At 49.9% G+C, this 27,080-nt stretch overlaps 1 protein-coding gene across 5 annotated transcripts in view; it reads left to right on the top strand.

The window, feature by feature from the left end:
- Window positions 1–27,080, top strand: part of MGAT1 (alpha-1,3-mannosyl-glycoprotein 2-beta-N-acetylglucosaminyltransferase) — a 186,639-nt gene that overhangs the window by 111,871 nt on the left and 47,688 nt on the right. The window contains exon 1 of one of the 5 annotated variants that reach the window (XM_086924454.1): window positions 16,281–17,180. The exons of 1 other annotated variant lie outside the window; for it this stretch is intronic. The gene's annotated coding sequence lies outside the window, so the exon portion shown is untranslated. Of the gene's footprint in view, window positions 1–16,280; window positions 17,181–23,150; window positions 23,269–27,080 lie in introns of those variants that run through there. 3 more of the 5 variants (XM_086924458.1, XM_086924457.1, XM_086924459.1) reach the window with 3 other exon arrangements.

Genomic DNA, 27,080 nt, shown 5'->3' with positions numbered 1-27,080 from the left:
CTCTGTGTGTGGGGCTCTGTGTGTGTGTGTGTGTGTGTGTGTGTGGGGCTGTGTGTGTGTGTGTGGGGCTCTGTGTGTGTGTGTGTGTGGGGGGCTCTGTGTGTGTGTGTGGGGGGCTCTGTGTGTGTGTGTGTGGGGCTCTGTGTGTGTGTGGGGGGCTCTGTGTGTGGGGCTCTGTGTGTGGGGCTCTGTGTGTGTGCGTGTGTGTGTGTCTCTGTGTGCGTGTGTGTGGGGCTCTGTGTGCGTGTGTGTGGGGCTCTGTGTGTGTGTGTGGGGGGGGGGGGGGGGGGTTCTGTGTGTGTGTGTCCAGGTCTTCCTCTCTATCATTCCAAAGGGGTTTTTGCTGTTAAGGCAAGGAAAATCTGGACAGGCTTTGCTGTTTGTGAGTTTTTGGTGGAATTTCTAGTTGAAGTACTGGACAGTGTAGCCTGGTTTTATAGGCTGCATTATCTGTCTTTAATTCTCTCAAGTGTCTGTGCAGTTCTGCATTTTTAGACACTTTAAGAGATTATTTTTGATTGCTCCGGGGTCCACGCACATGGGCGAGACTATTCACTGGATTATGACTATAACAGAGATACCCCTACTACAGAACTGGAGTTACAGGACAGAAACTACTCCTTACTTTTATACATAAACGTTATGATGCGCGGGAAATGGGAAGGAGGAGACAACTGAATAAATGATGCGCGACAAGCCCTCACTCTGAAAGATGTACGCAAACAAGAGTGCGAAAGAGAGGAGGCTGCAGCGAGGAAGGACTCAAAGGCTATACAGAGAGCAAAAAGGGGGGGTGGATGGATGGATAAACAGAGAAAGGAGGGATGGAGTGAGAGAGAGCGCGCATGTGAGAGGGGGAGAGGTATAACGAGAGACAGAGAGAGAGGAGAAGAATAAAGAGAGAGGGATAAAAAGAGGGAGAGAAAGCAAAAGGGGGAGAAGGATAAAGACAGAGGAGAGGGATAGAGAGGAGTGGAATAAAGAGAGAGGGATAACAAGAGGGAGAGAGCAAAAGGGTGGAGAGGTATAAAGACAGGAAAGGGATAGAGGGAGGAGAGTGGAATAAAGGAGGAGAGAGCAAAGGGGGAGAGGGATAAAGACAGAGGAGAGGGACAGAGAGAGGAGTTCAAAAAAGAAAGGGATAAAAAGAGGAAGAGAGAGCAAAAGAGGGGAGAGGGATAAAGACAGGAGAGGGCTAGAGAGAGGGGATTGTAATAAATAGATGTGCAAAAAGAGGGAGAGATCAAAAGGATGGAGAGGGATAAAGACAGAGAAGGGGGATAGAGAGAAAAGAGTGGAATAAAGAGAGAGGGATAAAAAGAGGGAGTGAGAACAAAAGAGGGGAGAGGGATGAAGACAGATGAGAGGGATAAAGACAGAGGAGAGGGATCGAGAGAGACAGGATTAGAATAAAGAGAGCTGGATAAAAATAAGGAGAGCAAAATGGTGGAGAGGGATAAAGACCGAGGAGAGGGACAAAGAGAGAGGAGTGGAATAAAGAGAGGGATAATAAGAGGGAGAGAGAGCAAAAGGGTGGAGAGGGATAAAGACAGAGGAGAGGGATAGAGAGAGGAGTGGAAGGTCCAATACATTGGTAGAGCAAAGTGGTAGGTGGTGCGCTGGGCCTCCAGGGGCCCCCCCCTCCATGTGCTTTGCAGGGGGGCCCCCTCAAGTTTCGTTACGCCACTGACTGAACTTAGCACGTCGGAGTGGCGGTTATATTGACTACGCGGACGTCATGATGACTAACCCGATGCTGATGACGTCACGTAGAGTCGACCGACGCCACCTACCGGCACGCAGGAGTACTGCTTAGAAAAATCTTCAGGATCCAGCCGGACGCCTTCAACCCAGTCAATCTCTCCCGCTTCTAGCTGGCACCAAGATGTCTTCGGCAGGGGCCAGGTGTGGAGAGGGTCTGCTGGTTCACTTCGATGAGGGTCAAAAAGGGAACAACTGATGAATGGTGAAGTACACAGGGGAGCCTCTAGGTAGGAGGATGCACCCTGACTGGTACATTATGATCAGGGTTGTGCCCAGGCAATCTGGGCACAATGGCTGGTGCTCGTTGATAAGAATCATACCAGAGACCTCCGGTCTCAAACACGATGATTCCGTACCTCCCTGGAAGTGATGCACTATGACAGGTGCATTCTGAAAAGGGGTGCACTAGGCAATTCCAGTCACACAACGAAGAGTACCCACGGCCCCTTCACCTGCCGGAACTGCAGCTTCTCCTGCATCGTAGACGCCAAGACACTTGCCACTACGGAACCCAACCAGCTCCGCTGCATCCTGCTCAACACCCGCTCCGCACGCAAACACGCCGTCGAGCTCTGGGACCTGCTCGACTCGACATCGCCCTCCTTACCGAGACCTGGATGAACAAACCTCCGCCCCAGACATCGCAATGGCCATCCCCGACGGATACAAGATCACCCGCAGAGAGCGTACCAACGGCGTCGGCGGAGGAATCACCATCATCCACAAAGTCACCATCAGGATCTCTACCACCATCACCGACACCCTCAACACCGCCGAACACATGCACTTCGAGATCCGCACGGACCCCAAGACCACCCTCAGAGGCACCCTCGTCTACCGACCACCAGGACCCCGCCCCAAATTCTGCAACTCCATCGGCGGCCTCAACTACCACCTGGAAAACAACAACGATAGCAACTCCTCCACCCTGATTGACAACCTCTCCACCCTCGGGCTGGCGCAGCTCGTCACAACACCTACCCACATCGCCGGTCACACGCTCGATGCTATCTTCTCCTCCAGTCCCCACGTTGCCTTCAGCCACACCGCCAAACTCACCTAGACCGACCACCGCTGTGTCCACTTCACCTTCCAGAAACCCGTCTCACACCACCGCACCCTACAGACCCCCAGACGCCACTGGAGCAAAATCGCCAAGGAATTACTGCAAACACACCTCGCACTCAACCCCTCGACCAACCCCACTGACCCCGAGGAAGGGGCCAGCACCCTCAGACTCTGGATGGAAGACTGCGCCAACACCCTCGCCCCAACAAGACAACCTGCCTACAGAGACACCAGTCAAAGAGCCAGCTCGTTCACCCCAGAGCTCCTAGCCTCCAAACGTACCTGTCGGAAACTGGAAAACACCTGGCACAATGAGAAAACACCCGACCGCCACAATGCCCTCAAAGACGCCATCCGTAACCACCACCACCACCACCTCATCAGGACCACCAAGAAAGCCGCCTTCAAGAACTGCCTAGACAACAACGCACACAATAGCAAGGAGCTCTTCAACGTCGTAAAGGAACTCTCAAACCCCAGCTCCTGCACCGACGACATCCCCCCGTCACAAGCCCTATGCGATGCCCTCGCTGCCTTTTTCCACCGCAAGATTACCGACATTCACGACCGCTTCAATCCACGAACAGACCTCGCCAACCTCACCACCCCGGCCCCACCGACCACGACCACCTCACCGTCTGGACCAGCATAACCACCGAGGACACCAGCAAAACCATGAGCCCCATCCACTCAGGCGCCCCGTCCGACCCTCTTCCCCACCACGTCATCAACAAGCCCGACCGCTCCATCGCACCCCACCTATGCGACATCATCAACCTCTCCTTTAAGACCGCAACCTTCCCTGAGAGCTGGAAACACGCCGAGATCAACGCCCTACTGAAGAAACCCAAGGCGGACCCGAGCGACCTTAAGAACTTCCGGCCCATCTCCATTCTGCCATTCCCAGCGAAGGTTATCGAAAAGATCGTCAACACCCAGCTCACACGCTACCTAGAAGACAACAACATCCTCGACCCCTCCCAGTCAGGCTTCCGCAAGAACCACAGCACCGAGACCACCCTCATCGCAGCCTCAGACGACATCAGACTCCTGCTCGACAACGTGGAGACAGCGGCCCTCATCCTCCTCGACCTCTCCGCTGCCTTCGACACCGTCTGCCACCACACACTGCGAACACGCCTCCACAACGCGGGGATCCGCGACAAGGCCCTGGACTGGATCACCTCCTTCCTCTCCGACAGAACCCAAAGAGTCCGCTTCCCCCCATTCCACTCCGGAGTCACCAAGCCGATCTGCGGTGTCACACAAGGACCATCCCTCAGCCCGATGCTATTCAATGTCTACATGGCCCAGGTCGCACGCATCGCCAGACTCCACGACCTCAACATTATCTCCTACGCCGACGACACCCAGCTGATCCTCTCCCTCACCAACGAACCCCGCACTGCCAAAGCCAACCTCCACCGCGGAATGAAGGCGGTCGCCGACTGGATGGAAGAAAGCCGGCTCAAACTCAACACGGGCAAAACAGAGATCCTCATCCTCGGACCCAACCCCTCGGCCTGGGACGACTCCTGGTGGCCCACCTCCCTGGGCACCGCCCCCACACCAACCAACCAACCACGCACGCAACCTGGGAGTCATCCTCTACTCAAAACTCTCCATGACCAACCAGATCAACGCCGTCAACCTGCTTCTACACCCTCCGCATGCTCCGCAAGATCTACAAATGGATCCCTACGACACACGAAAGACCGTCACACACGCCCTCATCAGCAGTAGGCTCTACTACGGCAACACCCTCTACGCCGGGACCCCGGCCAAACTCCTCAACAGACTTCAAAGAATCCAGAATGCCTCCGCCCGCCTAATCCTCGACGTCCCCCGCGAGAGCACATCACCCCCCACCTGAGAAACCTGCACTGGCTCCCCATTGACAGAAGAATCACCTTCAAGCTCCTGACCCATGCACACAAGGTACTTCACAACACGGCCCTGCCTACCTCAACGACCGACTCTTATTCTACGCACCCAACAGGAGACTCCGCTCCGCCGACCTCTCCCTGGCCGCCGTCCCACGCATCCACAAAACCACCTCCGGAGGCAGGTCTTTCTCCTACCGCGCTGCCAAGACATGGAATCCTACCGCGCTGCCAAGACATGGAACTCCCTCCACCTCGGGCAGACAGAAGACCCTCAGACGTTCTGGAGACTACTCAAGACCTGGCTCTTCGACCACTAGCTGCCCCACCCCACCCTCCCAGCGCCTTGGGACCCTCGCGGGTATGTAGCGCGTCTACAAATGCGCTGATTGATTGGTATGTCAAGTAGATGATGTAGGTCCCTCGCAGTAGATCTTTGATGTCCCCAAGATCCCCCAGAGAACAGGAGACCCACTAAAGGGCCCTTGGAGAGCACACTTCAGGGTGCAACACTTCAGCAGGTCTTCATCTCAGGCCAGACACTATTCAGAAAGGACATGGTGTCCCCTTCAATGGCAGTAATCCTCCATGTGCACAACAGAGTCCTCTGGCAATGTGCACCACGCAGTCTGGGTTCTACGGTACTGTGTCCCCCACAAGTGTATCTTACCTTTTGCTGAAGGAATTGCACAAATAGTTATACTACCATATGTCTGACGTTGGGGGTGGTTCATAGGTTTCCCTTTGAACCATAGATGTCTCCCCTAAAGTACAGACCTGTCTGCCAACGGACTGTTGAATATAGATCTTAATATTTAATGGGGCCATGATCCGGCACCTGGAGGCCAAGTGTCAAAACCACTCTCTTATCTATTCCATCCAACCCTTAAATAGCAGAGGTCTGTCATTCCCTCTGTATGCCCATGGTTTATAGCTGTTGCTGTAGAATGCACAGATGTGCTTCCCCGACCCCTGTTGTTCACTGCAGACAGGCACCACAACCTGAGGCTCTTGGAGCATAGAAATGCTCATATTCTATAAGTGGCATTTCGTAGCAAGTAATTCCAACACCACCTTTACCATGGGAAAAGGTTTGGCACAGCAGATTCATTGATGGGGAAACCTTGTGAGGCTGCTCTACTGCAATCCACTAATACAACCCGAAGTAATCTCAACCACTTCCATGTTAACCTATGGGAAGGGCAAGCATCATAGGTAGTGAAAACACAGAGGTAGACCTCACTACCTGGGTGAATGTGCGCTAGTGTGTACACTTACCTAAAATGGCAGTTCCACACAGTCTCCAGCACCAGGGGTGCGAGTGCGCCCGCCCAAGTCTGCGACCGCAGACTGGACTCTGGTTTAACTAATACAGGTGTCGATATGTACGCACAGGCCTGCTGTGGCAGGCTGCACACACAATCATGGGCACCATGGGTGTGCACACACAGTGGTCTCTGCAATGGCAGTCTGCTCATGAGTTTAATATGAGAGATGCCAGTGTGCGCATACCTGCCTGCCATGGCAGGCTTCACCACTTCTCCCAGGCCCTAGCAACTTGGGTGTGAGTGCACACCCCTTCCCGGACCAGCTGGACACGATTGACACCTTACAGGTGTTATTGTGCACACCTGCCCTGTGACAGTGGACGGGTACCTTGCCACTAGCACCATGGGAGCAAGCCGCAGACACTGGCCTGCAACAGCAGGCCTGACCCTAGTGTTAGAACTCCAGGGACGCAGGTATGCGCTCAATCGCCCACGATGGCAGGATGGGCACCTATCCAAATTGCTATGGTTTCCAGGGCGCAACCTCAAGCCTGAAACAGCAGACTAGACACATAGTTGAAACTGCATGACTGGTATGCGCACCCAGGCCGGTAATGGTAGGCTGAGCGCATTAACAGTCAACAAGAACAAGTGTGCACTCCCAGGTCTGTTTTGGCAGACCGGCTCATGTTCCAGAGCGCCATGTCCGTTCCTCTTCCTAGCTTTTGTGTAGGAAGGCACACGCACTTCCCCACTGCCTTGACTGTGAGGACTTGCTCAGAGCCCGGAGGACCCATAAGAGAATCGGCCAAACCCCAGGAGTATCCTAATGGGAAGATCCGAACAATAAGGCAGGAAAAGCACCCCCCACCCCCCTTTTGGGAGATGGTTCCTCGCTACTTGGGCAGGCAACATCCCTATGTCCCCGCCTGGCAATCGGCCTACCACCTCTCCTGCGCCCTTCTGGGCTTCCCTGGGGGCTGCCCTCATGGTATGGGACGACCCACTCCGGGTTGGCTGAGGTGTAAGTGTTGCCAACTTATTCAGGGACGCAATGGCTCCACACAGGCCTGTGGTGTGGCATGCCTGATACACTGTTGACAGGCTATCTGATGGGTGGCACACTTAGTGCGACGTCCCACTAGCCAGTGTCGTACCAACCCTGTGTATGTGGTGTGCCTTTTTACAGGGCACTCTGAGGTACGGCACCTAAACACATCGCGTACGCACCCCCTGCCTATTGCAGATCCATGTGCGCACCTTCTTTCTGCACTACGGGTGTAGGTGCCTAGTTTCCTACGGCCATGCGTAGTGTGTCTGCAAAGACTAGGAGGGAAAAGCTACAAGTTTTGGGGTAAATTCCGCTAAGAAGGGCCATGTCCAACAGACTGCTTGCTTCATATTCCAGCTCCCAATGGGCACTGATTGCAATTAGATTATTTAGATTTCCCTTTCTTGAATGAATTGTTGATAAAATGATGGACAATAGTGAGGGCCAGGGGATTTCGGTGGCCGCACCGTTTCCCACATTATGAATGTACTGCATTTATCACTTAATTTGCTGCATATTTAAAAATCACAAAAATGTTGATTCTAGTAAAAAATGGATGAAAATACTTACAAAATGTAAGACAATTTACATTGTATGTTTCCTAATGAATACCTTTGCACATAATTTGGGCCACTATGCCGCATAATCCTAGTACCCCAGACAACGCTACAGCTCTACAGAGTGGACTGAGGCTGTCATTATGATCTGTATTTTGCATGTTTTAAATCCAGTTTTTGTGCAAAAAACAAACAAACATTCAACATAACGTGTGTATATAATATAATGAACTGCCCCTTCTTGAGTCACTTCCGTTTTTGGGGGGTCTTTATTTGTCGCTTTCTCTCACTGGCGCTGTGCTCATCTAATGTTTGCCTTTGATTTTTCTTTCTCCTTGGTACTTTCACCTCCTTTTCAACACCATCCCATTTAGTGCTCGACGGTATCCTAAGGGTGAGCATTATATCGTAGAAGCTTGATCAGCTGTCATGATTTAAATGCCTAAGTGTGCCCTAAGGCCTTGCAGAATAAATTGGTAAAGCTTGTCCAGGTGTCAGGCGCCAGATCTGTTTCCCCCTCTTCCATCTCTCTGTCGCTCCAGGGTTGTTTACGTCTGTGAGCCAGGTGTGTGCGCGGAGGGCCAGGGGGACTGTACAGGTTCATGTGGCCCATAGTATTACAACATCTTTTGGTTCCAGGTGTGTGGTAATGGCCGCCAGCAGTTATCATCACAGTGAATGTTTCCACTCAGCGGTTCACGGCATATGTGTAGTCACCTTTGCCTCAGATACGTCTCAATCAGTAGAACTTTACTAAAGTAATGTATATTTCATTTCTATAAAAATGTTCAACGTGCTTTCTAGTGACTTACTGAAGCAGACCAATCAACATTTGGAAAAGCGCTTGTTTCCTCTATCCCCACTATATTGGGTGATTTTACTCTGTCTTCCTGGTCATTGATTTCGGTTGCTCTGGCTTGTATGCCGACCCGTTGTTTTTGCTGCGTAATTATCTACGTCCTATTTCCTTTCCTCTGACTATATGGAGCTAGTTTAAGGCTGTTGGTTTTTTCTTTTTTTTTGCGGGAAAGCCATTTTGGTTGCATGTGTGCCTTCTATTTAGGTCTGATTTGAGTCTATGTGATTGTCATTTAGATCTGACTTTAGACTGTCTTTCTAGTTTTTCTCCGTACCTGTATTTCGTTGGTTTTTCTGGTTCTCAGCCTGATTTTGATGCGCCTGAACCGGTTATTTACAGTGAAAAGCTACAAAAAAAATGGAATTTTAAGTGACACGTATAACAGTTTATGCGTAAGAAAGCTGTACGACTTCAAATGTTCAGCATAAAAAAAATAGTAAAACAAACCATAATAGACAAACTTTAAAAGTGAAAATGCAACTCTCGATGCAAAGGCTGTACAGAAATACAGGAATAGGTTAGTTATTTTAGTAATATTTCCGAGATCTCGATACTTCGGGCTACTAAGGTAAAGGAGCAGAGGCCACCCTTCCTATGTGTGGGGAAATCAGTAATGAAACTTTGTTAAACTGTGTTCATTATGAGTCTCTGCACTCCTATGCCTGTCTCACTCTCATGAACCCTTTGAATTTTTTCGGATTTACCATTTCTTTCGTACAGACTATCCCAACCGCGTATTTTTAATCCCTTTTGCAGTTAAGGGCTCCAGTCTCAGTCATATGGTTTTACTGTTGACATCAGAGACTTTCTTTTTCCTCAATGCTTTAGTTAAAATTGTTCTTGCCATCCCGTTCCCAGACTGACAAAATGGAGACAAGGAACCAGGGGTGGGCTGGCTCGTTGGGGACTTATTGCTCTGTATGGGTACCACCTATGGAAGAATTCAATTGGTTTCTAGTCACTAGTGAACCACACCCTAGTCCCAGGGCTTGTATGCAGAGAACAAACTCATAAAAACCTCTTATGGGACAATGAACGTACATTTTAAAGGTATGCGGGTACACCTCCGTGCTTCAGCACCAACTGCGACTCACCCATGTTTGGGGAGTGTGGGCTTCGCTTTTTCCATCCATGTTTCAAGTGCTGGTATTTCAATCGCTGCCCGTTTGTGTCTAGCCAACACTTTCATTTGTTTGTGCAAGTGATAGGGAGTCTCGGAATAACTTCCCTTGCAAACTGTAGAAGATGGAGATTTCTGCTCCTATGACGTTCTGAATTCAATTTACGAGTCCGGTCATAGACTCTGGTCTGTACTATAACCCGGGTAGGTGAGATTGACTTTATGGAGGAGAGTGGGGAGATCATCCTTGGGTGGTGCTTTCTCCTCTGCCCTGACTCTACTGGAGGTGGGATTGCTATTATAGAAGCTAGTGAGGGTCTCTACGCTGGATCCTCCCACACCCCATCTCCTTCTCCCCTGATAGCAGCTAAACGCGACCAGTGATTTCTTGTCCTTGTAGGATTTCATCCTAATGCCTTCTAATATCGCCCTTGGGCATACACCACGGTTTCCAAATATCTGAGAAATATGCCATATAATTAATGAGCTCTTGGATTTCTTGCGCCACTTTATGGGGTGCAGCCCCATCACATCAAAATTACGTAATCTGGTTGCCCCAAATAATTCTGTGGGGTTTTACTTTGTGCTCAGAGACCTTCAAGTCCAAACTGGATGAAAATACGACATCCGTCCACATAAACAAAATTCTGCAAGCTCGAATATATCCGGCCTAGGTCTTGATTTCCTGCCTCCTCCCTAGCCCTAAAAAACTCTAAAAAGGTCTACTAAAATGCTAGCGTTGATACAGGAAAAACACCATTACCCCGTTAAGACCTACTGACTGTTCAGAGGCTAAACCATGTGCCACAATACACTTAAGATCTGCAACTCCGTAGGCTTGTGTTAAATTGAAAACGTTTTAAAAATCAGAACCAACCACCTCTTTTATCCCCCTCCCCAATATAACTAACCATGCCTAAAAAAAAAGTCCACCACAGAAGATCACCTTTTGTGAAGTGAACAGGGACAACCTCTTCGATGCCTCGGTTAAAGCAAGTACCCAGGTGACCCCTGCCCTGCAGATACTGCTCTTAAACGCAAGGAATCTCAGTCCAACTATCCTACTATTCCTTACTTGCTCTAGTTGGGAAAAGTTCTACCTTTTGATAAACACTTATCTCCCCTCTTTTAGAGAATGCCATGCTAGACTCATTTGACCTCAATACCTGCCCAGGCCCGTGGTTGGGCTGTGTGCAAGCATTCATCATACCCCTATTTGTGTTGAGTAAAAAAATGATTAGCCCATAGCCTTGATAGCAGGGAGCTACGTGATATTTGATGGGCGATCAATCCCATCCTTGAGCTCAGTCACTAGTTGATACCTTTCGAATACTACAACCTCAAAAGTTAAGTGTCTGCTGTTAGGGTAATTTTGTACAGTCTCTTTGACAGAGCATGCCTGTGATCAGGATGAAGTCTTTTCTGGGTGTTGTGGATTTTACTGCCTGCACTGAGGCTCCAACTATGGCCTAGCTGAAGTACCGGTGCCTACATTCTTTCAGTAAGTAGCGCCATGCCTCTAAGGCACCCTCAGGCTGGTGCTAGCAGAGTTCGTGGTCTTCCTCTAGGCCCGTTGCAAACACCCCTTCACCCAAAGATGTGCCCACCACTGTTCGCATCAGTGGCCCTCCTCCTCAGGCAGGCGTTTGCTTCTCCTTGGCATTTGTAGTCTTGAGTCTGACTGCTTCGGGTGGTCAAGGCTTATTGTACCCCTTCAGCACTTGATGCTACTGTTCCCAGTGGAACTTGCCTTGGGCTAGATTCCAGAACGCTCTATCACAGGTGCATGTGTGGTTACGGTTAAGAAGACACGTCTGGTCCCCAGACCTTTGTCTGCATTTCAGTACAGGTCTCACCCAGTGTTGCAGGCTCAACACATCTGCATCTGACAGTCCCCTTTTTTTGAGTAGCATAATTGGTTCAATGATGTCTCTAATGCCCCTCCTTAGCATTCAGCTATCTACCCTCGAAGTTTTGGCGCAGGTGTTTCCCCTCCCTTAGGCTACGTGGATCTCTCCCAGGTTATGATCCCAAACCTGGCAAGACTAATTAACTGTCTGTACCTCATCCCTAGAGCGCCAGTGAGTCTCCTGGTTACTTCTGGTTTGGAAATCCTGGCTCACTGATGGGAATTTCTGTCCCATCTTTATACTCCAGTTGCAGACATACTTGTGTATTCCATTAGTTTAGTTCTGTGACCAGTTCCAGGATGCTCAGTATCTTTGTGTTTTACAGTGACTGGACAAGTTGTGGTCTTAGTCAAAAGTTGGCGTAGGGAGGTGGAGTGGACCTAGAAGTCTCTTGCAGGACAAATCCAAAACCAGGCCACTAAAGATATGTGGGCTGTCCCGGTCACATAGCTGTCAAACAGTGGGGATAAAGAGGATTTCCCTAACAAAAAGAACAAACTGCCAAGAAAGGGCACAGTAATATTCTCTGACCTCAAAGGAATCCACGTTCTCCTATCCTAAACATTCTCCTGTCTGGCCTAGTACAAAGATATGTGGAATGCCTGAAAAGGCCCTCTAGTGCACATCCGCTGTATTTGTGTTTTTTTCCTGCTTCTCCATCTTGGGTACCACTGGATTTGACTAAATTCAAAATGGAAGCCATTGTGGTCAGGGACACATTCTGAATACATGCTTCATGCACACTTGTGACTCACTTTAGAAGTATACATGCACTACTTTCCTTGCATACAGCTGGGTGAAGGGCCTGGTTTTGGGGACTGGCAGACTACTGAAATAGATGTCAGTAGGCGTTCTCCTTAGCAGGTGACCAGTCCCAAAACAGCCTGCCGTGTTTATTATAATAGCGGTCACTGCCACCACTGTTCTCTACAGTCCAGCGAGGTGACCGCCTCACTCGTACAAGTAGCTGCACATGGTGTCCCCCTGTGACCAGAGCCCAGCTGTTGGCCTCATTCATTGTGAAAACAGGCCTCTGCACACGGGCATGATTCGGGTGTATACCAAGGTGGATGGAGGGTGAACACTGGGCAGGGTGGCACAGTCTCCAGAAACGGCCCAAACAATTTAGCAAATAACATTTGAAAAAACATGTGGAGCTTCTGCAGCGTGATGTGTTGATATGAATGCAGTGCCCAATAATTGTTATGGTGCGTGTGCATGTGATGTGATTTGGCGGCGCTTTGCAACTCTGTGGCTTTAGTACCTTATGTGAATGATACTGAGAGGATTCTGCCTAGTGGGCTATTTGAGTAGAACTATTTACAAGTGAGGCTGGAGATGGTGTGTGACTACGTTGGCTTTATCATGCTGCTGGGATGTCTGATGGCACAAATAAGTTATCGGATGTATAATTGCTTGCATTTGGTAAAGGTTGTGTGTATTTATCTCTATTGATTTGCAATTTTGTACAGCGTGAACAAGACCCGCCATCATCACAGAGTGTGTTACATGGGTACAGGAAGCCAAATGGAATACTTTAAATGAATGTGCCATATAATATATATGGTCCTACACCGCCACCTGAACAGGGAAGCGTATCACACAGGTGTAAAGAAACACATGGCATAATCAAGAAATAAACTTACCCTGACATATAACCTTTGAGAATTCACCAAGTTCTAGTCTTCCACATTGCACAACACCATGGGGTATTTACAAATGTACGAGTTAAGGTTTTTCCTTGGGTTTTTTCCAGAGCAGTCTCTTTGTTTTTTTTTTTTGTTGGAAGGATGGAATTTGAAGACTTGACGGTTTTTAGAGTAAGAAATGTCATAAATTGCTAATTCCGTAGCTCGGATAGTTTGCAGGCCAGCTTGAATAACTTTGATTCCTATAGGAAGCAATTTGAGAATGTATTAAATACAGGCTGTGTTTGGAGGGTGAATAGCCCCAGAAAAACCATTCTTCAAAACCAGAATTGCTTGTATACATTAGAGTGGTGTTGGGGTGCGTACTGGTGGTGGGTATTCTCCCGTGGTCGTCCCGTGTCAGTGCGCTTTTTTTTCGCTGTGTAAGATGAATAACAAATTTGTTTGTTATTAATTTGAAAGTCTGTTTCAGATAAAATAAAGAAGACTGTTTGTAAATCTTTATTGTACGATTACCTAAAATCCTTTACAAAGAACGGTCTCTAGTGCGACATAAAAGCAGAGGTAAAGTATAAAACTTGGTCATTAAAACTTATATGAAAGTCATTTATAAAATCATAAGACTGTATTAAAAACAATTTTTAGAGCCCAAAAGAAATAGGCAGCTTATGTGCATACGAGGACAATATAAAAGGCACAACATTTGAAGCCCAAGCAAGGTTGGCCACATTAGAATGTGCAAGGGCCAAGTATTATAGGTGCAGCAGATAGCTCCAAAAATGTATTCTAGGGACGGGTGTTTTCAGCAACAACCAGGCACGCATAAAGTTGTCAAGTGCTTGGGCGTTCAATTTTAAGCCATAGACAGACATGCACAAGGCTGTAAAGTGCGTGAGCGTGCAGAGACTAAGAAACGAGAAGCGCTGAAACATCCAAGGAGCCGTAAAGTGCTGCGTGTGTACGTGCAACCATAGGCTTCCATGATCCTAAAGTGTAGGATTAATGCATAAATGAATGTGTTGCCAAATCCTATCCAAGGCCCCTTTCAAAATGATATACAATGAAGTGCAGAATCTTAAAGTGCAAGAAAATGCATAAATGTGTGTGACACCCGTCCATGCAGGAGACCCCATCAGAGGGAGTGTGCAAGAGGTAGATGAGGCATGAGATGCAAAGTCAGACCCACGCAATTGTCCCTTGAAGTGCAAGCTTCATGCGTGGGGATATGTGCTTCCAGGTCCTAGAGTGCAAGCTACGTGTGTGAAGCCATTCCGTGCCAATTCATGTACGGTACCCCCCAGGAAAAGGGTTCTACAACAATGGATGTTCGGCAGCGTATGCTTTGCTTGCTATTGCCTTCAGTTCACGCTCCATTCGTAAAATCCTTTCTGCTTCTACGTAATACTTGCCAATTTGTGCGAGGTCCATTGGCACCGCAGTTGTACAGATACATGTTAGGGCCTATTTGCAAATTCTCGTGCCATTTAACAAGAAACATTGTTCTGAGGTATTATCGCCTCTGATGTGACTAGGCTGGGCAGCAGCAGACCATATGCTTGTCTAATTCTGTGTGGTTCTGGCACAAGCAACATTCCTTTTTTACTGGCGATGTGTTTTCAGTGGCCCCCATAATTCCACATTCCTTATGACCCCGGCCCACTTAATCCCTGGACCAGTAAGGTGATGTGGCGCCCGTCCAAACATTTGCTCCTCCGTGACTACCTTACATTGGGCCGTGGGGTCTTTCCACACATTCATCAGTGACTGCTCTGCATGCGTGCTGTGGAGGCTGATTGAAGTGAACCCTTACACCTTGATATCATCCTACATCCACCCCACGCAGAACTGGAGCCGGCAATTGGGCCTTTTCCTTCAGTCCTGAAGCGCGAAACCACTATTGCTGCACATCAGATCCGCCTTTTCAATTCCGCAAGAAGTTGAAGCTGGTGACTTGGCGCCTTTAATAGGCTCCACCAACTTAGCTCTGACAGTGTTGTGCTAGGAAACCCTACAATTACCCTAAACCTGACAGTGCTGTGGAGGAGGGAAGGCTTACAAAACAGTCCCTCATTGTTGATTGCTACACCTGGAGCTGTGAAGAGTTTCACGCAGATCTGCCCCCACATAATGCTGTGGGGCTCTCCACACGGCCACTGTTCAGTAAGTGCCCCTCAGGGTGCAGTAGGAGCGCTGCAAACATGTTCGTCTCTGTAATCTCGACACCAGTGCTTGAAATGGAAAAATAGAAGTGCGGGTAGTCTGTACCGGAGTACCTACTTGTTCATGATAAGTGCAGGTACTCTACAATTAAAAGTATTACATTTCTCAGGAGAAGTGCCGGTACCCCTTTCAAAATAGAAAAGTGCCGGTACTCGGTACCGGACCATTTAAAGCACTGCTCCACACCATCCCAACCTGGTGCTGTTGTGTGGCTTCCATCAAAATTTGCACGCGCCCTTGACCTCTTTGTCACTACCCTTCACCATTCTGTGCCCTCTCACACTCGCCCCTTCCTCCGCTTGTCGCTCATGCAGGCCCTGTTTCTCTGGGCCTGTTCCAGCTTTTTCTACCCTTCTGCTCCCTTTCTCTCCGAGTCCCTTGGTGTTTGCCTCTCCTTTCCTGTCCGTACTTCCATAATCACCTCCCCCTTCAGTGCGGTCTAAAAATACTTTGCCATGCATTGTAGGTGTTTTGTACATGGCCTCTTGGCTGTTTGTCTGAGTCTGCCCGTCTTCGTGGCTCGTCCTCGAGGCATTCCTGTGTTTTGTACATGGCCAAGTCTTGGCTGTTTGAGCCTGCCTGTCTTCCGGCTCGTCGTGGAGCCATTACTGTTTTGTACATGGCCTCTTGGCTGTCTGTCTGCGCCTGCCTGTCTTCAAGGCTCGCGGTGGATGCATTGCTGTGTTTTGTACATGGCCTCTTGGCTGTCTGCGCCTGCCTGTCTTCCAGGCTCGCCGTGGAGTAATTACTGTGTTTTGTACATGGCCAAGTCTTGGCTGTCTACGCCTGCCTGTCTTCCAGGCTTGCCCTGGAGGCATCGATGTGTTATGTACATGGCCTCTTGGCTGCCTGTCTTCCAGGCTCGCCGTGTCCCCTCTGTGGCAGACACGGACGCACTTTGGCCGGCACGCACGTGTTCTTCCAAGGAGGAAGCGGAGTCCTGCCACTTCTGGAAGTGGGTTTCCTCACACACAAGTTGGCGACCAGACTCCCTTCCGGGATCCAGGAGTGTCTGCGCCGGGCAGCGAGGGAGCCTGCGCTTCTGCTAGGTCTCTGCTGCTGGCAGCCCCGACCCCTCGCGGTCCGGTCCGTCTCCAGACTGGGAAGGTTCGGTTCTGTCCACTGCCGCCGCCCCGGCCCTTACTGGCTCTCCGCCATCCTCCTCTTCCTGTCTTACTGCTGCCCCTCCCCACCCCCTATCTTCTTAACGCCCCAGTTAATTAACACTCCAAATCCCGAGATGCCTTATTGCATGGTTTCGGTACTGTGTTTGCAGCCATCTCCATTGAGTCTGTAGCTGGGTTTGTGATGGCTGCCTTTTCTTTCACCTCAGCCACTTTTCTCGCACGCACAAAGATTCCTTGCTCCACCCCCCATTCCTTGGCCCTCCTCTGTCCCTCCCCTCCTCTGATTCTTCGTGCCCTCTGTGTGACTGCCCCCTTCCGTTGTCCCTCCCTCCTCCACCCATTAAGCCTGCCGGCCCTCTATGGCCTCGCCTCTCCTCTCCTCCTCGGCCCCTCCTCTCCTCCTCGGCCCCTCCTTCTCTGTGCCTCTTCAGACTGGGCCGTGCTGGCGCCGGTCCGGCCCCGGCTGGGGGTGTCCCTCTGCCCCCTGCCACAGCCTGGCCTCTTCCTTCGCTCAAACCTACCGCAGAGCGACACGTTTCCTGGTTATTGTGTACAGGAGAGGTGAGCGGCGGGCGGGGCGAGGGACGGGGCAGGAGAGTTGCCGAAGTTCGGGCAGACTCTGGCCCTGGGTCCGAGGGAGGACAGCGGGCAGTCTCTTCCGAGGTGGGTGACAGCCTCCGTGGAAGGATCGGCTCCGGCGTGAGGTACTGCAGTCTGTAGTGTGACCCTGGGCTCCAGGTGCATGTATGACTGTATTGGAGTCTCTATGTACTTTGGAGTTAGAGTGCTCAGAGAGGCGCCAACAGACTACTATTATCTGAAGAGTAGGTCTGTCTCGATGTGAAGTGGAGGTCTACTTGTGCTCCTGTCTCTATGTGAAGTGAAGGTCTGCGTGTGCCCCTGTCTCTATGTGAAGTGGAGTTCTGCGTGTGCCCCTGTCTCTATGTGAAGGTCTGTGTGTGCCCTTGTTTCTAGGTGAAGTGGGGGTCTGCGTGTGCTCCTGTCTCTATGTGAAGTGGAGTTCTGCGTGTGCCCCTGTCTCTATGTGAAGGTCTGTGTGTGCCCGTCTCTATGTGAAGTGGAGTTCTGCGTGTGCCCATGTCTCTATGTGAAGGTCTGCGTGTGTCCCCGTCTCGATGTGAAGGTCTGCACGTGTCCCTGTCTATTTTAATGTCTGCGCATATCCCTGTCTATATTAATGTCTGCGCGTGTACCTGTCAATGTGAAGGTCTGTATGTGCCCCTGTCTATGTGAAGTGGAGGTCTGCATGGGCCCCTGTCTCAGTGAAGTGGAGATCGGCGTGTGCCCCTGTCTCTATGTGAAGGTCTGGGTGTGCCCCTGTCTCTTTGTGAAGGTCTGCATGTGCCACTGTCTCTATGTGAAGGTCTGCCTGTGCCCCTGTCTCTAGGTGAAGTGGAAATCTGCGTGTGCTCCTGTCTCTAGGTGAAGTGGAGGTCTGCGTGTGCCCTTGTTTCTATGTAGAGTGGAGGTCTGCGTTTGCTCCTCTCTACATGAAGTGGAGGTCTGCGTGTGCTTCTGTCTCTAGGTGAAGGTCTGCGTTTGCCCTTGATTCTATGTGTAGTGGAGGTCTGCGTGTGAACCTGTCTGTGAAGTGGAGGTCTGCGTGTGCTCCTGTCTCTAGGTGAAGTGGAGGTCTGCGTGTGCTCCTGTCTCTAGGTGAAGTGGAGGTCTGCGTGTGCTTCTGTCTCTAGGTGAAGGTCTGCGTTTACCCTTGTTTCTATGTGTAGTGGAGGTCTGCGTGTGCCCCTGTCTCTATGTGAAGGTCTGCGTGTGCCCTTGTTTCTAGGTGAAGTGGAGGTCTGCGTTTGCTCCTGTCTCTAGGTGAAGTGGAGGTCTGCGTTTGCCCTTGTTTCTATGTGAAGTGGAGTTCTGCGTGTGCCCCTGTCTCTATGTGAAGGTCTGCGTGTGCCCCTGTCTCTATGTGAAGGTCTGCGTGTGCCCCTGTCTCTTTGTGAAGGTCTGTGTGTGCCCTTGTTTCTAGGTGAAGTGGAGGTCTGCGTGTGCCCCTGTCTCTATGTGAAGGTCTGTGTGTGCCCTTGTTTCTAGGTGAAGTGGGGGTCTGCGTGTGCTCCTGTCTCTATGTGAAGTGAAGGTCTGCGTGTGCTCCTGTCTCTATGTGAAGTAGTGTTCTGCGTGTGCCCCTGTCTCTATGTGAAGGTCTGTGTGTGCCCCTGTCTCTATGTGAAGTGGAGTTCTGCGTGTGCCCCTGTCTCTATGTGAAGGTCTGTGTGTGCCCCTGTCTCTATGTGAAGTGGAGTTCTGCGTGTGCTCCTGTCTCTATGTGAAGTGAAGGTCTGCGTGTGCTCCTGTTTCTATGTGAAGTGAAGGTCTGCGTGTGCTCCTGTCTCTATGTGAAGTGAAGGTCTGCGTGTGCTCCTGTCTCTATGTGAAGTGGAGGTCTGCGTGTGCCCCTGTCTCTATGTGAAGGTCTGTGTGTGCCCCTGTTTCTAGGTGAAGTGGAGGTCTGCGTGTGCCCCTGTCTCTATGTGAAGGTCTGTGTGTGCCCTTGTTTCTAGGTGAAGTGGAGGTCTGCGTGTGCCCCTGTCTCTATGTGAAGGTCTGTGTGTGCCCTTGTTTGTAGGTGAAGTGGGGGTCTGCGTGTGCTCCTGTCTCTATGTGAAGGTCTGCGTGTGTCCCTGTCTCGATGTGAAGGTCTGCGTGTGTCCCTGTCTCGATGTGAAGGTCTGCGTGTGTCCCCGTCTCGATGTGAAGGTCTGCGTGTGTCCCCGTCTCGATGTGAAGGTCTGCGTGTGTCCCCGTCTCGATGTGAAGGTCTACGTGTGTCCCTGTCTCGATGTGAAGGTCTGCGTGTGTCCCTGTCTCGATGTGAAGGTCTGCACGTGTCCCTGTCTATTTTAATGTCTGCGCATATCCCTGTCTATATTAATGTCTGCGCGTGTACCTGTCAATGTGAAGGTCTGTATGTGCCCCTGTCTAGGTGAAGTGGAGGTCTGCATGGGCCCCTGTCTCAGTGAAGTGGAGATCTGCGTGTGCCCCTGTCTCTATGTGAAGGTCTGGGTGTGCCCCTGTCTCTTTGTGAAGGTCTGCATGTGCCCCTGTCTCTATGTGAAGGTCTGCCTGTGCCCCTGTCTCTAGGTGAAGTGGACATCTGCGTGTGCTCCTGTCTCTAGGTGAAGTGGAGGTCTGCGTGTGCCCTTGTTTCTATGTAGAGTGGAGGTCTGCGTTTGCTCCTCTCTACATGAAGTGGAGGTCTGCGTGTGCTTCTGTCTCTAGGTGAAGGTCTGCGTTTGCCCTTGTTTCTATGTGTAGTGGAGGTCTGTGTGTGAACCTGTCTGTGAAGTAGAGGTCTGCGTTTGATCCTCTCTACGTGAAGTGGAGGTCTGTGTGTGCTCCTCTCTACGTGAAGTGGAGGTCTGTTTGTGCTCCTGTCTATAGGTGAAGTGGAGGTCTGCGTGTGCCCCTGTCTCTAGGTGAAGTGGAAGTCTGCGTGTGCCCTTGTTTCTATGTGTAGTGGAGGTCTGAGTGTGCCCCTGTCTCTGTGTGTGCCCTTGATTCTATGTGTAGTGGAGGTCTGCGTGTGAACCTGTCTGTGAAGTGGAGGTCTGCGTGTGCTCCTGTCTCTAGGTGAAGTGGAGGTCTGCGTGGCACACGCAGACCTCCACTACACATAGAAACAAGGGTAAACGCAGACCTTCACCTAGAGACCGGAGCACACGCAGACCTCCACTCCACATAGAAACAAGGGCACAAGTGCCCCTGTCTCTATGTGAAGGTCTGCGTGTGCCCTTGTTTCTAGGTGAAGTGGAGGTTTGTGTTTGCTCCTGTCTCTAGGTGAAGTGGAGGTCTGCGTTTGCCCTTGTTTCTATGTGTGGTGGAGGTCTGCGTGTGCCCCTGTCTTTATGTAAAGGTCTGCGTGTGCCCTTGTTTCTATGTGGAGTGGAGGTCTGCGTGTGCTCCTGTCTCTAGGTGAAGTGGAGGTCTGCGTGTGCCCTTGTTTCTATGTAGAGTGGAGGTCTGCGTTTGCTCCTCTCTACATGAAGTGGAGGTCTGCGTGTGCCCCTGTCTCTATGTGAAGGTCTGGGTGTGCCCCTGTCTCTTTGTGAAGGTCTGCGTGTGCCCCTGTCTCTAGGTGAATTGGACATCTGCGTGTGCTCCTGTCTCTAGGTGAAGTGGAGGTCTGCGTGTGCCCTTGTTTCTATGTAGAGTGGAGGTCTGCGTTTGCTCCTCTCTACATGAAGTGGAGGTCTGCGTGTGCTTCTGTCTCTAGGTGAAGGTCTGCGTTTGCCCTTGTTTCTATGTGTAGTGGAGGTCTGTGTGTGCTCCTCTGTACGTGAAGTGGAGGACTGTGTGTGCTACTTTCTACGTGAAGTGGAGGTTTGTGTGTGCGCCCCTGTTTCTAACACTGAAGGCTGTGAATTGCTCTTGCCCGAAACTGGAGTTATGTGCCCTGTATTTGATGTTACCTGAGGGGGCGTGCCTGGTGCCTCCACCCCTGTGACTGTATCCTTCCTGTGTGGGAACTTGTGGGTAATTGGCCCTGGGAGTTATCTATGCCTGACCGTTGTGCGTTTGGGAGACGTAGCCTTGCATGTTTTTGGACATCTCTCCATGAGTTTCTCACCGTGACCATCTCTAGCTGGTAGTGCATCTGCATTAGGTTTTGAATGCTTTCCAAGGTGACCTCGCGCCGGTGGGTGGGTGCATTTAGTAAGGACATTGTGTAGCTGAGCGATTTTGTTTTTACGACTGTATGTTGGGTGGGGGTTACGCCTGTGTTTGTCTATATAGTTTACAGTTAAAGGGTTGATGAAGTATGCTGGTCTCATTCTTGGAGTGCCTATGTGTTGCCCCCCGTTGAGTCGTCTCGCTCTTGAGGCCTGTCTCTGCGGCCTGGTGAATGCCCTTCTCGCGCGCCGATACCAGCCGCTCCGCAGTGACTGCGGGGTTTGAGCAGACTCCAGACTAATCTGTGGGGCCCGAGGCGTCCCTCGTCAGAGGACCCATGACTCGGCGGCTTCCGCACACAGCTTGGAGTGATCCTTCACTGTTCCACCAGCCAAGCCTCCTCAGGGGTGCACGTGATAGTAAAACATTCCCGGGCCCTCGTGAAGATGGCGGGTTCCCTTTGGACCTCTCTGTAGACGCCTACACACCTACCAGATACTGTAGAGGAAATCCTTAGAACGGACAGTCGTTGATTAAAGTTCTCCAGGAGAGCTGCCAACTCGAGGCTCTTTCTTTCACAGAGCGTACACACCTCTGCTAATATTGCCCAACATCACCAAAAGTTGCTTTGTGCAGAAATCTTTCATCTTGCATTGGGCTGGTATTCAAAAATAATTGAAGGCAGGTTTCATAGTTTGAAAAGGCTTGCAAAGATACGAACTGGGAAGAAAATCTCAATGCATTCGAAGCACTGGCCTACCTGGATAAAAAACAGTGTACCAAGTGACCGAACATGGACTGTCTAAAGTGTAGTATTACCCTCTATATAAAAATGACTGTGGTGCGTATAAAACACTTAATGCTAATTACGTGTTTGTATTTGCTGCATTGGGCTTAATTTGTGTGTGGTTTGATGTAGTTGTGAGTCAGTCCGTCTTTTCTAGTTGTTGGTAAAAAAAATACTTCTATTAGCATTTCACCTGTAAACATCACACATCTTAAAGCTATGCCATTCCAGTTTTTACTTTGGTTATTGTGAATTTCTCCAAGGGAAAATCTTTGTTTTTTAGTCTTTGTGGGTTTCTTCTTTTGCTTGTATGTGAATACTTGTAGCTAGTTGGAAGTCTAACCTTTATTTCCTAGTCAATTGGCATGACGTGTAGGATTTATGGAAAGATGGTGCAGCTTTGAACTGGAGTTCAGGATTTCATGATCCTCTAATGGGGTTGACTGTGAACTTGGGACATATTGGTGACTGCCCTGGCTACTCTTTGCTGAGTCTTATAGAGTGCGTGTGTCTGCCATTGTGTATGGGTGTTGCTGTACTCGTGTGCAGGCGATCAGGTACGGTCTTTGATTAATGGTGAGACTTTGGGTTCATTTTGCATTGGTCATGTGTGGCATTGGAGTATAAGGCTCCTGGGGTTGGGATGGGTGGGATAACCCGTGTGCTGCCCAGTATGGCATGGTTTACTTTACTCTACCTGCAAAGTTGAAAAGTTATGTTTTTTGTTACCCCTGTAGGAGTCTAGTTTGGTCCTCTTTTTCGAAGGGCCGACTTCCAGGATCTAAAGAGGCGATTATCACATGTGGAAAGATGAATTGTGTGATTACTGTTTTGTCTGTGGCGTGGAAAGGGGTATTGACTACCACTCATAACTGGATGATTTGTGTGTCCCGTGTTGGCTTAATGAGGCGTGGCTTGCCTTTCACTGTTTGAGAAGGGTGTAACGCTGCTGTTGATGCATAGCTTGTCTGGCATATGCTCGGGGCTCCTAATCTGATGCTTGCACAATTCCTTTCCAGCCTACCTCTGTGGGCCTGAGGTTGCCTGGGCAGTGGGTGGAGTTGCCCTTCCTGCTGACTGGATGTTTACTGTTCGTAGGTGGTGTTGACCATGCGTGGGCGAGTGTTTGTCTTGGAGAGCGTTGTGTTGGTAACTCGTTTGTCATGTGTATGTTCTGTTCCTGGCTGTTAGTTCGGTTTATGTTGGGTGTACTTGATTGCTTCTTGTACGGTTGTCCCGCACAGTAGCTCGCGGGACGCCCACGCAGAGGTTCTCCAGAGGAAGCCTCTCACCAGACGGCTTCAGTCCCCACCCCCAGCGTCCTCCTGCCAGTGCTCGCCCCTGCCTGAGCCTCACCGGTAATTCTGTGCGTTTCTATTCCACCTAGTGGCTTGCAGCCTTCTCCGAATAGAACAAGAAAGGCCACGGCGCTAAAGCGGTGCGTGTGCTGCGCAGGGCAGCTCTGTGCAGTGAGGCTTCAAGACCCACGATTTCGTGTCCTTGGAACTCCCACCTGGGGTTCGTTTTTTTAGGATTCGAATACAACTGCAGCGATGTCGCACGCGACCCTTTCAGAAAGAGATGAGAGGAATTCGGTGTTTACTTACTCCGGTGCTCTTTCACGGGGAGTAGTTTGTGGGTAACGCTTATTTTTACAGAGAAATCTCGGAGCCACATTGCTTACAGGGTTGTAGTAGTGGGAAATTTTCACTACTATAGCCTTATAGCCCGCCGTAGAGGGCTATACCAGCTATTAAAGGCCCTCTCCAGCGTTAAAGGCCCCGAGCCGAAGGCGAGGGCCTTTAACAAGGGAGAGGGACTTTAATAGCGGTATAGCCCATCTACGAAGGGCTATAAGGCTATTAGAACATTCTGTCACTAGAGGACAGAATGTTCTAACAAAAAAAACAAAGCCTTTTGGAAGCGTGAGGGGGTTGGAATCCCCTCGGGCTCCCTGAAGCCTTTGTTCACAGCCAGAGCTGTGAACAAAGAAACATTGGAATGTTGGAGCTCCGGGCTTATACCAGCCATTATAAGCCCAGAGCACTGCATTGTTTTCAATGGAGCTCCAAACATTCCAATGTTCTAATAACAAGTAGAGGTGGGCAAGCCATTGAAATGTCGAGCCTGAAGCCTGGCTCGGCTCGAGGATCCAACGCTCGGCTCGGGGCCCTATTGGATCCTCGAGCCCATAACGAACCGAGCTTTCATGTGGCTTCTAACTTCCGCACTCACTCTAACCAGGATGTGGCGTTAGGGCCAGTCCTGTCGACTTCGGGACCGGGGAAACAGCTTCCAGTCTCTGCGCCTGCACAAAATCCAGTGATTCCGGGCTAATTGCTGCACCTTCCCATGCCTGTAAGCAATGAATGTGAGCGTTTGTCATGTAAGTGGTGCTCATGTTAAGCCCTCTAATTTGGACTTTGGGTGAGGTTCACACTATATAAACAAGTGCAAAAAAGATAAAAATACATCTTTACCATAAGGAAAGACAAAAAGATGGTAATTTCCTGGCTGATTTGTACAAAATGAAACCAAAAAAACTCAAATCGCAGCTTCACCGCTTAAATTGTATGTGATCTTGGGCAAAAATATTTCCTTTCACCAAAACAGTTTTTCTTCATTGTCGTGCATGATAGCACTTTAACATTTGTGAGTTCAGAATACCAGTTGTTCAAAACGTTTGGGCTTGATTTAATAACAATGTTGCTCTGTAATAATCTGGGCCTGTACAAGGTTTACACAACTGCCTTGACTCTTACTAAAAGTAATAGTTTTTTAACAAATTGATGCACTAAGTACTACTCAGTGCAGTGCTACAATGTGACTTAATGCCAAAGCTTCACTATGTTATAAAAATGCACATTTTTTTTAAGCCACTGTTTGCCTGATGTTTGTTACGTGACATACATAGCCAGCCTTTTCCGGGCTCGGCTCATGCACGGGCTCTAAGATCCAAGGCAGACCCTTTGCTTGGTTCTGCTCGCACTTCTCATTTATCGGCTGCCCACCTCTACTGCCAAGATTGTCAAAGTAGCCTTAGCTAGTGCTCCTGCCTCGATGGGTGGATGCAGCCCAGAGTAGTTACCAGGGTCTAAGACTAATTCAGACGTTTCAGCCATTACTTGTTTTGTTTACTGGTGTTGCCAGCCATATGGCTCACTGTGCAGTAGGACACCAGCTGGTCTGGCGTTGTGTGTTATTGGTCGGCAGGGACGTGGCCTGGCAGTTCAGATTGACTGTTACTGTTAAGGCTTACCAGTGCTGATTTCCATTTTCACATCTGACGTGTTGTAGTGGTTGTTTTTTTTGTTTTTTTGTTTTTAATAAAAAATTGCATTACAATGAGGCCTAAAGTAATAACCAGAGGCAAAGATTAATTCAGCCATTCTTCCTACGGCTTTTTAGGTCGAGCTTGCCAGACAGCATTGCGGTCTGGTTGCAAAAGGCATTGTTGTCTTACCTAGAAGATAATGGCTTGCCGCCTGCCTACTGTTTGCCATTGATTGGCTTCGCTGTCGCTCATTTGCCCGCATCTTGTTCGTGGCTTGTCTTGTCCAGGTTGTGGCTTTCCACTGCTCGCTTGTTAGCTCTGCAGGCTTTAGATCTCCCTCCAAAGTCTGCTCTTCACGCTTGACCAGGCTCTCAGTTTCTTCTCCATAAGACATTCCTAGGAAGGAAGACTTCTGTTATGGAGCAGTCTCCAGTTAGCTGAAATGGGCTAAGAACACATCACATCAATGATTCAGCGCGATGAAAACGTCCAAGAGCAAGCACTGGTGATGGTGACCATGCCTACTTGGGACTCAGTTAACAGGGAGGTACCACTGTGGCTGCAGGGTGCACCAATGACTGGGTGTGCCGTGGGTTCAAAGCTACAGACTGACTGAATGAGGGCTAGTGCGGGAACAGTGTTCTCATAATTCAGAGGGTGCGGGACTGCGCTATAGTCCTTCAGTCCTCTTCGGTTCTCGGCGAAGGATCGGAAGCCTTGGCGTCCCTGGCACATCTTGAGAATCTGGCCATACTTGGGTTGCTCGGTCGATAGTCGCCCTGTGCAGTGTGTAGAAGAGACCCTGGCGCATCGAGACCCTAACGGGTGAGTCGACGCGCTCTACAGGAAACCCGATTGATATATTGTCAAAATGAAGGTAATACCCAGCAGTTAATTTACTAGCACCATGGCTTTGCTTTCTTTGGTGGTCGGGGTTGTTGATGCGTTTCCACCAGGCTGGTGTCTAATGAAGCGGCTGCAGCTGTGCCGATTAAACCCTGTGGAGTGCCCTAGGCAGTCGAAAGTCGAGCCCCCCCTACGCAAAATATCTCTTAATGCTAATTGGCACCGGATTTTCTTCAAACGGACTGCTGCCAGAAGATGAACTTTTAAGAGACAAACTGTTATGTGAATCTGATGACTCTGGTTTATGTACTTTAAATTGTTAATGGGTACATTCTATTAATACAGTATTTTGTCTACAGTCTTTAATGTAAAGTTTTCGTTTCTTTGAGGTGATTATTTTTTTCCCTATAGACATTATTTAATTGTAATATTCTTGCAAGAGTTGTTGCGGGCCCCTAAAAGGAGTGGGGCCCATTGGCCCGTGCCTACTTTGCCTATTTTCTCATCTGGACCGGAGCTGTAGGTGTCCCCATAGGCTGCCGGCTGCGAGCTCTCTCTCCAGTCGTCTCAGGAGTCCACGGATTTGAGAAGGGTTCCAGTTGACTATAATCTCTCTCAGAAATACACACCTGGATTAGCAGGAAGTGGATTAGACGCCGTGCCGGGTCTGTAGGTCAGGCACAGGGGCAGGCACGCAAAGAGTGCACTGGACCGGTAGCTGCAGAATCCCACTCCTGATGGTGGGAGCACGTGAATCGTGGGGGAGGGGTGGCATCCTGTGCAGGAAAGGCCTGTGCACATACTGCATGCTGAGCTGAAAAACAATGGGGGGGGGGGGGGTCAGCCCGCCTGCCCTTCACTAGAACTCCCTTCTGTTCCAAAGTAATTGAGAATTGCACTCTGCTGGAACCGTGTGCAAAGAGGGCCTGGAATAAACCAAGTTTAGTACAGAAGACGCACAGTCCCTTCTAAACGGCAGAGGCCATCCGTAAGATTGGCTGGTGGGTTAGCTCTGTCCCTGTGAACTCCTAGTGCTATAGGCCTACTAAT

Source organism: Lissotriton vulgaris, chromosome 5 (assembly GCF_964263255.1).
Source record: "Lissotriton vulgaris chromosome 5, aLisVul1.2, whole genome shotgun sequence".
Classification (NCBI taxonomy): Eukaryota; Metazoa; Chordata; class Amphibia; order Caudata; family Salamandridae; genus Lissotriton; species Lissotriton vulgaris.
This window is presented reverse-complemented; position numbering and strand designations above follow the sequence as displayed.